The sequence below is a fragment of the Arachis ipaensis genome, chromosome B9 (assembly GCF_059453495.1).
Source record: "Arachis ipaensis isolate K30076 ecotype BB chromosome B9, ASM5945349v1, whole genome shotgun sequence".
In the NCBI taxonomy this organism is placed as follows: Eukaryota; Viridiplantae; Streptophyta; class Magnoliopsida; order Fabales; family Fabaceae; genus Arachis; species Arachis ipaensis.
This window is the reverse complement of record NC_142444.1, coordinates 45,616,431-45,626,706: the sequence shown is the minus strand read 5'-3', so window position 1 is coordinate 45,626,706 and position 10,276 is coordinate 45,616,431.

The window sequence follows — 10,276 nt, the reverse complement described above, 5'->3', positions numbered from 1 at the left end:
TATGCTTTATCAATAATTTGCACCACTCACTCCCAATCAATCGTTGTTCACATATATTCAACTTAATTCACATCATCCAACAACCACATCAGCATTAAAAATCCACTAGATACATACATCACAACATACTTCGCCTCAACCAATTAACAACCTCATTAGTTCAAATCCTATCTTAGGGTCTCTAGCCTAAGTTTTCACAACCACATTACATTTTAGATACAGGAAATCGAAACCATACCTTGGCAATTCCCGTTCCACCCGGAACACTTCAAATTTCACTTTCAAGGTCCCAAAGCTTTCAAAATCATATTTCTAAGCACAAAAGCTCCTTTCCAAGCTTTCCAAGATATCAATCAAGCTTCAATATGCACATACACACTTCCTAAACCACAATTATCATACCCAAATACAATAACTCAATACCCAATACCTTAAATTCAGAATTTCACTAGGGTTTGAGATCTTTTACCTTACCCAAGAATCAAGGAAGCAAGAAGAAGCCTTCCCTTCATGTTAATTAGATCCTCTAATACAAAAAAGCTCACAATTTCAATATTTTTGTCCAAGAAATTCGAAATTAAGGGCTGGAAGAACAGAGGTAAAAACGTGGCTTACCGCTTGCACAACCTGATGGGTTTTGTAAAGCTCAACATCATGGTCGCGTGGCCATAAATGGTGCGTGAATCGGAGTTCCGGATCAAAAGTTATGATCAATTGAAGATTGGAGTGAAAGAGGGCAAGGGTTTAAGTTTCCCCTTCCCTTTACCAGCGTGTGTGTGTTGTTTGAGAAGAGAGAGAGTGCTGAGCTCTCTTAATTAAAAGGGAGCTTGGCTGGGCCTTGGGCCCAACATGGGTCCGATTAGCTCGGTTTGGCCCGTTCGGCCTAATCTTGGGCCGATTTCTTTAAAATTGGTGTCAAAATTCTCGTTTTAATTTCCTCTATCATATTAAACCATAAAAATCTCATTTTTCATTTTCTAGAATATATTTTAATTTATGGTTAATTAGCCATTAATTAACCGGGTTTTACAATTCCTGCCCTATAAACCCTGAAAATATTTAACAAACATATCACGGCATCGAATGATAATAAGAGAGGATTAAAAATTTGTAATTTTAAGGCCTAAAAAGCATATTTTCAATCATAGCACAAAATTAGGAAGAAAACTTAGAAAGATGCAATTTACATGAATAAGTGTGAGAATAGTTGACAAAATCCACTCAATTCAGTAAAAAATAAACCATAAAATAGTGGCTCATAAAATCTCCTCACACTTAAACATTAGCATGTCCTCATGCTAAGCTCAAGAGAACTAGAAGAGTGAAGGAAAAATGGTAAGACTTATGCAATGCAATGTATCTATATGAATGCAACTACATGGTAAATGCTCCTACCTACTTGGTTAAAAGTAAATAAAATATTCCAAGAACAAATATGAACTGAATTCCACTAATTTAAATTGCAAAATGAAGTATAAATAGACTTACAGAAGAAAGCTCGTGAAAGCTGGGAATAAAGAATCGAGCATCGAACCCTCACTGGAAGTGTATACGCTCTAATCACTCAAGTGTTTGAGGTTTGATGCTCTCAATTCTCTACTAATCTTGCTTTCTAAGGCTTGCTCTTCTTCTACCAATCAACAAAAATTTAATGCATGAATACATATATCAAGAGGTCTTTTCATAGGTTGTAATGGGGTTAGGGTCAAGGTAGGAATGTATTTGGTTAAGTGGACTAAAATCCGAATCCTTGATTAACCTAAACTTCCCACCTTTCCGAAGACAATCCATGTAATCAAAATACAAAATCTAACTACCCATTAACTATGTTTTGCCACATATTCATGCATCCCAAATTTGAATACAACTCATATGCATTGCTGTCGCCACTTACTTCGGGGCATTTTGTCCCCTTTTTATTGTTTTCTTTTTCTCTCTTTTTTTCTTCTTTTTATTTTTATTTATTTATTACTTTTTTCTTTTTTTATTTTTCTAAATGCATATGATTAAGGTCTTGAATGTAAGAATATGTGCTCAATTATATTTTTCACATTTTCACAAGAATATACAACACCCAATTCCCAAACCAAATGTTTCCAAACTCAATTTTCCCACACTTAAATCATGCACTCTCTCACTAGTCTAAGCTAACTAAGGATTCAAATTAGGGATATTTATTATTTTCCACTTAGATTTAGTGATGAGCTAAAATAAAGAATAAATGGGATAAAATAGGCTCAACATTGGTTGGCAAATGATTATGAAAGGGTAAGGCCATATGGGTATGTGAGCTATAGTGAAACAAAGGCCTCAATCACATAAGTGCATGCATAAATCAAACAATGGAAATATAGAATTAAGCAAGGTAAAGATCACAATTTTAGAGAGAACAACACACACCAAAATAAAATATTGATTGATAAGATGCAACCAATCAAATAGGTTCAAAAATCTCACTGGGTTTGTGTGTTCGAGCTCTAAATCTTGTTCCAAATTAAATTTTTTCAAGCAAGTTCGAAAATTTTAATTCAAATTACTGAAATGCCTTAAAATAATTTCTTGGAAAAGAAATTATTACCTCAACCAAGTAGTACTTAAATGTAAGCAACTAACTACACATTCAATCTATTATGCAATGCAAAAATGAACTAACAAAGAAAATAAAAAATTGGTGTTGGAACAGGAAGTAGTGATAGTGAAAATTATTGTTGGTGTAGAATTTTCATCAATAGATATAGAATTTCTTCGTTGTAATCATAGTTCCAAACCAACTAATAATTCTCAATCAAATTTTAATGTTTGGTTGTCACACGTACAAACCCCAATGAAAATAAACCGAAGTATTCAAACCTCGGGTCGTCTCACAAGGAATTGCAATGAGGTGATCAATTATTGGCTATGAAGAAACAAGGGGGGTTTGCTTTGGTAATTAACAAGAAAAGTAAATAGCGAGAAAGTAAATAACAAGAACTAATAAAGAAAGGGAAAGAACTCTTGGCTAGGCATAGGAATTGAGATTACCCCTCCTTGTCTACCAACCATGTATTGACAATTATGAGGGACTAACCCATTTAGTCTATTTCAATGCTTGAAGTACGTACAATATCTACTTCAACACTTGAAGTACGTCAAATAGGCTTGATCAACATCAATCCATAAGTCCTAACCTAGCTACTAATTGACTTAGTAGTAGGTGGTGCACGAAATTGTGATTACACTTTTCACAACTCCGCACAACTAACCAGCAAGTGCACTGGGTCGTCCAAGTAATACCTTACGCGAGTAAGGGTCGATCCCACGGAGATTGTCGGCTTGAAGCAAGCTATGGCTATTTTGTAAGTCTTAGTCAGGAGATTAATAATAAGAGTGATTGTATTTATCAAAAATAAATAACATGAAATAAATAGTACTTGTGATTCAGTAATGAGAAACAGGCTGAGGTTCTGGAGATGTTCTGTCATCTGAATCTCTGGTTTCCTTTTGTCTTCTTCTCCAAACACGCGTGGCTTCCTTAATGACAAGCTGTATGATCCTCTCGGATGAAAAATATCATGTACAGCTACCGCATGGCTAATCATCTGTCGGTTTCCACTAGCGTCGGAATAGGACCCTTGTCCTTTTGCACACTGTCACTGCGCCCAATATTCGCAGGTTTGAAGTTCATCACAGTCATCCCTTCCCAAATCCTACTCGGAATACCACAAACAAGGTTTAGACTTTCCAAATCCCAAGAATGCTGCCCATTTGGTTCTAGCCTATACCACGAAGGTTCTAATCTCTGGACTCGGTCTGTGGATCAGAAACCCAAGAGATACGCACTCAAGCTGTCGCCCAATGACTACGTTCAGCTTAGATAGAACGGAGTGGTTGTCAAGCACGCGTTCATAGGGTTGAGGATAATGATGAGTGTCATGGATCATCATGATCTCCATGTTGAAGTACGAGTGAGTATCTTAGAATAGAATCAAGCGTGATTGAATAAAAAAACAGTAGTAAGTGCATTAATTCATTGAAACACAGCAGAGCTCCTCACCCCCACCTATGGGGTTTAGAGACTCACGCCGTCAAGGTTACAATATGAAGTGTAAAAATGTCAAAAGGTGCAAAATGAATCTCTAAAAGTAGTTTTTATACTAGACTAGTAACTTAGGTTTACAGAAAATGAGTAACTAAGTGCAAATAGTGCAGAAATCCACTTCCGGGACCCACTTGGTGCGTGTCTGGGCTGAGCTTCCAAGCTTTCACGTGCATATGCCCAAAGTTGGTGTTAAACGACAACCTGGGTGCCAGAATGGGCGTTTAATGCCGAAAAAGGTGCCAGTTCTGGTGTTTTACACCAGAAACTTTTAGGCTGACTTTGAACGCCAGTTTGGGCCATCAATTCTCGAAAAAAGTATGGACTATTACACATTGATGAAAAGCCCAGGATGTCTACTTTCTAAAGCAATTGAGAGCGCACAATTGGGCTTCTCTAACTCCAGAAAATCAACTTCGAGTGCAGGAGGGTCAGAATTTAACAGCATCTGCAGTCCTTTTTCAGCCTCTGAATTAGATTTTTGCTCAGGTCTCTCAATTTCAGCCAGAAAATACCTGAAATTATAGAAAAATACACAAACTCATAGTAAAGTCCAGAAATGTAATTTTTGAACAAAAACTAAAAAAATATAATAAAAAGTAAATAAAACATACTAAAAACTATGTAAAAATAATACCAAAAAGGGTATAAATTATCCACTCATCACAACACCAAACTTAAATTGTTGCTTGTCCCCAAGCAACTAAAAACAAAATAGGATAAAAAGAAGAGACTGTACAATAAATTTCAAATATCAATGAAGCTCAGTTCCAATTAGATGAGCGGGACTTATAGCCTTTTTACTTCTGAACAGTTTTGGCATCTCACTTTATCCTTTGAAGTTCAGAATGATTGGCATCTATAGGAACTCAGAATTCAGATAGTGTTATTGATTCTCCTAGTTCAGTATGTTGATTCTTGAACACAGTTACTTTATGAGTCTTGGTCGTGACCTTAAGTACTTTGTTTTCCAGTATTACCACCGGATACATAAATGCCACAGACACATAACTGGGTGAACCTTTTCAGATTGTGACTCAGCTTTGCTAGAGTCCTCAGTTAGAGGTGCCCAGAGCTCTTAAGCACACTCTTTTTGCTTTGGACCACGACTTTAACCACTCAGTCTCAAGCTCTTCACTTGGACCTTCATGCCACAAGCACATGGTTAGGGACAGCTTGATTCAGCCGCTTAGGCCAGAATTTTATTCCTTTGGGCCCTCCTATCTATTAATGCTCAAAGCCTTGGATCCTCTTTACGCTTGCCTTTTAGTTTAAAGGGTTATTGGCTTTTTCTGCTTGCTTTCTCTTTTTCTTTCTTTTTCTTTTATTTTTCGCCACACATTTTTTTTTGCATGTTTTGTATTCACTGCTTTTTCTTGCTTCAAGAATTAATTTTATGATTTTTCAGATCATCAATAACATTTCTCCTTTTTTCATTATTCTTTCAAGAGCCAACAATTTTAATATTCATAAACAACAATATCAAAAATTTGCACTGTTCAAGCATTCATCCAGAAAACAAAAAGTATTGCCACCACATCAAAATAATTAGATTATTTTCAAGATATAATTCGAAATTCATGTACTTCTTGTTCTTTTGCAAATAAAAACATTTTTCTTAAGAAAGATGAGGAATTTATGGGATTATTCATAGCTTTAAGATATATACTCTAAATTATATTGATCATGGAATAGAAATACGACATAAAATAAACATAAAAGCAGACAAATAATAATAAGAGAAAGGAACTTAAAGACATAAAAATAAATGACTCTAATACTAATGCTTATGTGACTCTTAAAATAGGTTTCTCATAATAAAAGTTATCACAGAGTTAGGACTCAACAACCTTGATTTGACGGGTAGGTGCTCCTTCAATCTGTAGGACGTCCAACTCTTCAAGGGACAGCTTCTGGCGCTTTAGTTCCGGTAGCTCACGCCCTTGCTTCTCTTGTTCTCTGAGCAGTTTGCAAAGCATGCTATTTTGATTCTGTTGCTCTTCTTTGAGTTGATCCATAGATTCTTGCAACTTGTTGACAGATGCTTCTAAGCGGGCTGATAAGCGGATAATTTATACGCTTTTTGGCATTATTTTTAGGTAGTTTTTTGTAGGATCTAGCTACTTTCTAGTATATTTTTATTAGTTTTCAAGCAAAATTCACATTTCTGGACTTTACTATGAGTTTGTGTATTTTTCTGTGATTTCAGGTATTTTCTGGCTGAAATTAAGGGACCTGAGCAAAAATCTGATTCAGAGGCTGAAAAAGGACTACAGATGCTGTTGGATTCTGACCTCCCTGCACTTGAAATGGATTTTCTGGAGCTACAGAAACCAAATTGGTGCGCTCTCAATTGCGTTGGAAAGTAGACATTCTGGGATTTCCAGCAATATATAATAGTCCATACTTTGCCCGAGTTTTGATAACGCAAACTGTCGTTTGAACGCCAACTTTCTACCCTATTTTGGCGTTAAACGCCATAACTGGCATAAAAGCTGGAGTTAAACGCCCAAACTGGCACCAAAGCTGGCGTTTAACTCCAAGAAAAGCCTCTACATGTGAAAGCTTCAATGCTCAGCCCAAGCACACACCAAGTGGGCCCGGAAGTGAATTTCTGCATCATTTACTCATTTCTGTAAATCCTAGGTTACTAGTTCATTATAAATAGGACCTTTTACTATTTTATTTTCATCTTGGTTATTCTGGTTCCCCCTCTGGGGCCGAAGCCAATGACCACCATTATCACTTATGTATTTTCAATGGTGGAGTTTCTACACCCCATAGATTAAGGTGTGGAGCTCTGCTGTTCCTCATGAATTAATGCAAAGTACTATTATTTTTTATTCACTTCAAGCTTATTCTTATTCTAAGATATTCATTCGCACACAAGAACATGATGAATGTGATGATCAAGTGACACTCATCACCATTCTCACATATGAACGCGTGCCTGACAAACACTTTCGTTCTACAAGAAAACAAGCTTGAATGCATATCTCTTGGATTCCTGGTCCATGCATTTGATTGTCTCTCCTGACAACAGAGCCTTTAATTCCTTGAGATCAGAGTCTTTGTGGTAAAAGCTAGAATCAATTGGCAGCATTCTTGAGATTCAGAAAGTCTAAACCTTGTCTGTGGTATTCCGAGTAGGATCTGGAATGGGATGACTGTGAGTAGCTTCAAACTCGCGAGTGTTGAGCGTAGTGACAGACGCAAAAGGATCAATGGATCCTATTCCAACATGAGTGAGAATCGACAGATGATTAGCCGTGTGGTGACAGCGCATTTGGACCATTTTCACTGAGAGGACGGACGGTAGCCATTGAAAATGGTGATCCTCCAACATACAGCTTGCCATGGAAAGGAGTATGAATGATTGAATGAAGGCAATAGGAAAGCAGAGGTTCAGAAGGAACAAAGCATCTTCATACGCTTATCTGAAATCCCACCAATGAATTACATAAGTACTTCTATCCTATTTTATATTGTATTTATATTTTAATTATCAAAACCCCATAACCATTTGAATCTGCCTGACTGAGATTTACAAGATGCCCATAGCTTGCTTCAAACCGACAATCTCCGTGGGATCGACCCTTACTCACGTAAGGTATTACTTGGACGAACCAGTGCACTTGCTGGTTAGTTGTGCAAAGTTGTGAAAAAGAGTTGAGATTACAATTATGCGTACCAAGTTGTTGGCGCCATTGAGATCACAATTTCGTGCACCAAGTTTTTGGCGCAGTTGCCAGGGATTGTTCGAGTTTGGACAACTGACGGTTCATCTTGTTGCTCATATTAGGTAATTTTATTTTGATTTTAAGCTTTTTTATTTTTATTATTTTTATTTTCGAAAAATTTTTCAAAAAAATAAATTATTCTATGTCTTCAAAATTTTTAAGAATGAATTCTAGAGTTTCATGATGATTTGTTGAAGTCTGGCTGGTTGTGAAACCATGTCTAAACTTTTGGACCGAGGTTTCAACTTATCATCACAAGAGCTTGTTGATTTCTATCAATCTTGCTGTTGAATGTAATGATCTGCTAAAGCTTGGCTGGCCATTGGCCATGTCTAGTATTTTGGACCGAATCTTTCACTAAAAGCTTGGCTGGCTAGTAAGCCATGTCTAATTCCTGGACCGGAGTTTTAGACTAACATTGCATGATTCCTGGAATTCTCATTAAAAATTTTGAATTCCTTATTTTCTCTTTTTCCAATTAATTTTCGAAAAAATACAAAAAAATTAGTAAAATAAAAAAAAAACCAAAAATTTTGTGTTTGAGTCTAGTGTTTATTTTTAAGTTTTGTGTCTTGCATATTTTTAATTCTCTTGCATTTTTCGAATATATGCATTATGTCCTTCATTAATCTTCAAGTTGTTCTTGATGATTTACTTGGGTCTGATCTTTAAATTCTCTTGTTTTGTGTCTTTTGTTGTTTCTCATGTGTATTCTCAAGTTGTTAGTGTCTCTAATATGAAAAATTTCTAAGTTTGGTGTCTTGCATGCATTGTTTATCTGATCTTAGTTTTCCATGATTAGTTTCATTTTGTTGTTTTTCATCATTAAAAATTCAAAAAAATTTCAAAATTTTGTCTTTTCAAGTCAATAATACAGAGAATTGAAGATTCAGAACATACAGGAGGGGAGATTTTGTTTTCAATTCAAATCTTTTTCAAATCTTCAAAATTCTTCAAAATCAAATCTTTTTCACATCATGTCTTTTTCAAATCACATCTTTTTTTATTTTATTTTCTTTTTTTTATATTTTCGAAAATTCCAAAATGATTTTCAAAATATTTTTCTTATTTCTTATTTTCAAAATTAATGCTAATATTTAATATGATTGATTCAAAAGAAAAATCTCAAGTTGTTACTTGCCTATTATGAAAGGTTCAATTTTTAAATTTTGAAATCATATCTTTTAGTTTCTTGTTAGTCAAGTAATTAACTTTAATTTTCAAAATCAATTCCTCTTAAGTTGTTTTTCAATCATATCCTCCCAATCACATCTTTTTCAAAATAATTTTCAATCATATCTTTTTGATTGCTAATTTCAAAATCTTTTTCAAAATCACTTAACCACTTTCTCACTTTTACTTTTCGAAAACCATCAATCAATTTTTCAAAATTCTTGCTAAAATTTTAGTTTTTATTTAAAAATTTGTTTTCGAAAATTCTTCTCCCTCCCCACCTTTTTCTATTCCAAGACTAACAATCCTCCTCTATTAGCAATTCGAACACTCCCTCTCTATAAGTTCAAATTCTCCTCTCTACCTTATTCTTCTATTCTTCTTTTCCTCTGATACCTCAAGGAATCTCTATACTGTGACATAGAGGATTCCATACTTTCTTTGTCTTCTTCTCTATCATATGAGCAGGAACAAAGATAAAGGCATTCTTGTTGAAACTGATCCTGAACCTGAAAGGACCTTGAAGAGAAAGCTAAGAGAAGCTAAAGCACAACTCTCTAGAGAGGATCTAACAGAAATTTTCAAAAAGGAAGTAGACAAAACAAACATGGCCGAACCCAACAACAATGGTAGAGATGCAAGGAAGATGCTTGGTGACTTTATTGCACCCTCTTCTGACTTCTGTGGAAGGAGCATCTCAATTCCTGCAATTGGAGCAAACAACTTTGAGCTTAAGCCTCAATTAGTTTCTCTAATGTAGCAGAATTACAAGTATCATGGACTTCCATTGGAAGATCCTCATCAGTTTTTAGCTGAGTTCTTGCAAATCTGTGACACTGTTAAGACTCATGGGGTTGACCCTGAGGTCTACAAACTTATGCTTTTCCCTTTTGCTGTAAGAGACAGAGCTAGGACATGGTTGGACTCACAACCTAAGGACAGCCTGAACTCTTGGGAAAAGCTGGTCAATGCCTTCTTGGCAAAGTTCTTTCCACCTCAAAAATCGAGTAAGCTTAGAGTGGAAGTCCAAACCTTCAGACAGAAGGAAGGCGAATCCCTCTATGAAGCTTGGGAAAGATACAAGTAGTTGATCAGAAGGTGACCTTCTGGTATGCTTTCAGAATGGAGCATCATATGCATATTCTATGATGATCTGTCTGAACTGTCCAAGATGTCATTGGACAACTCTGCTGGTGGATCTCTTCATCTGAAGAAGACGCCTGAAGAAGCTCAGGAACTCATTGAAATGGTTGTAAATAACCAATTCATGTACACTTCTGAAAGGAAT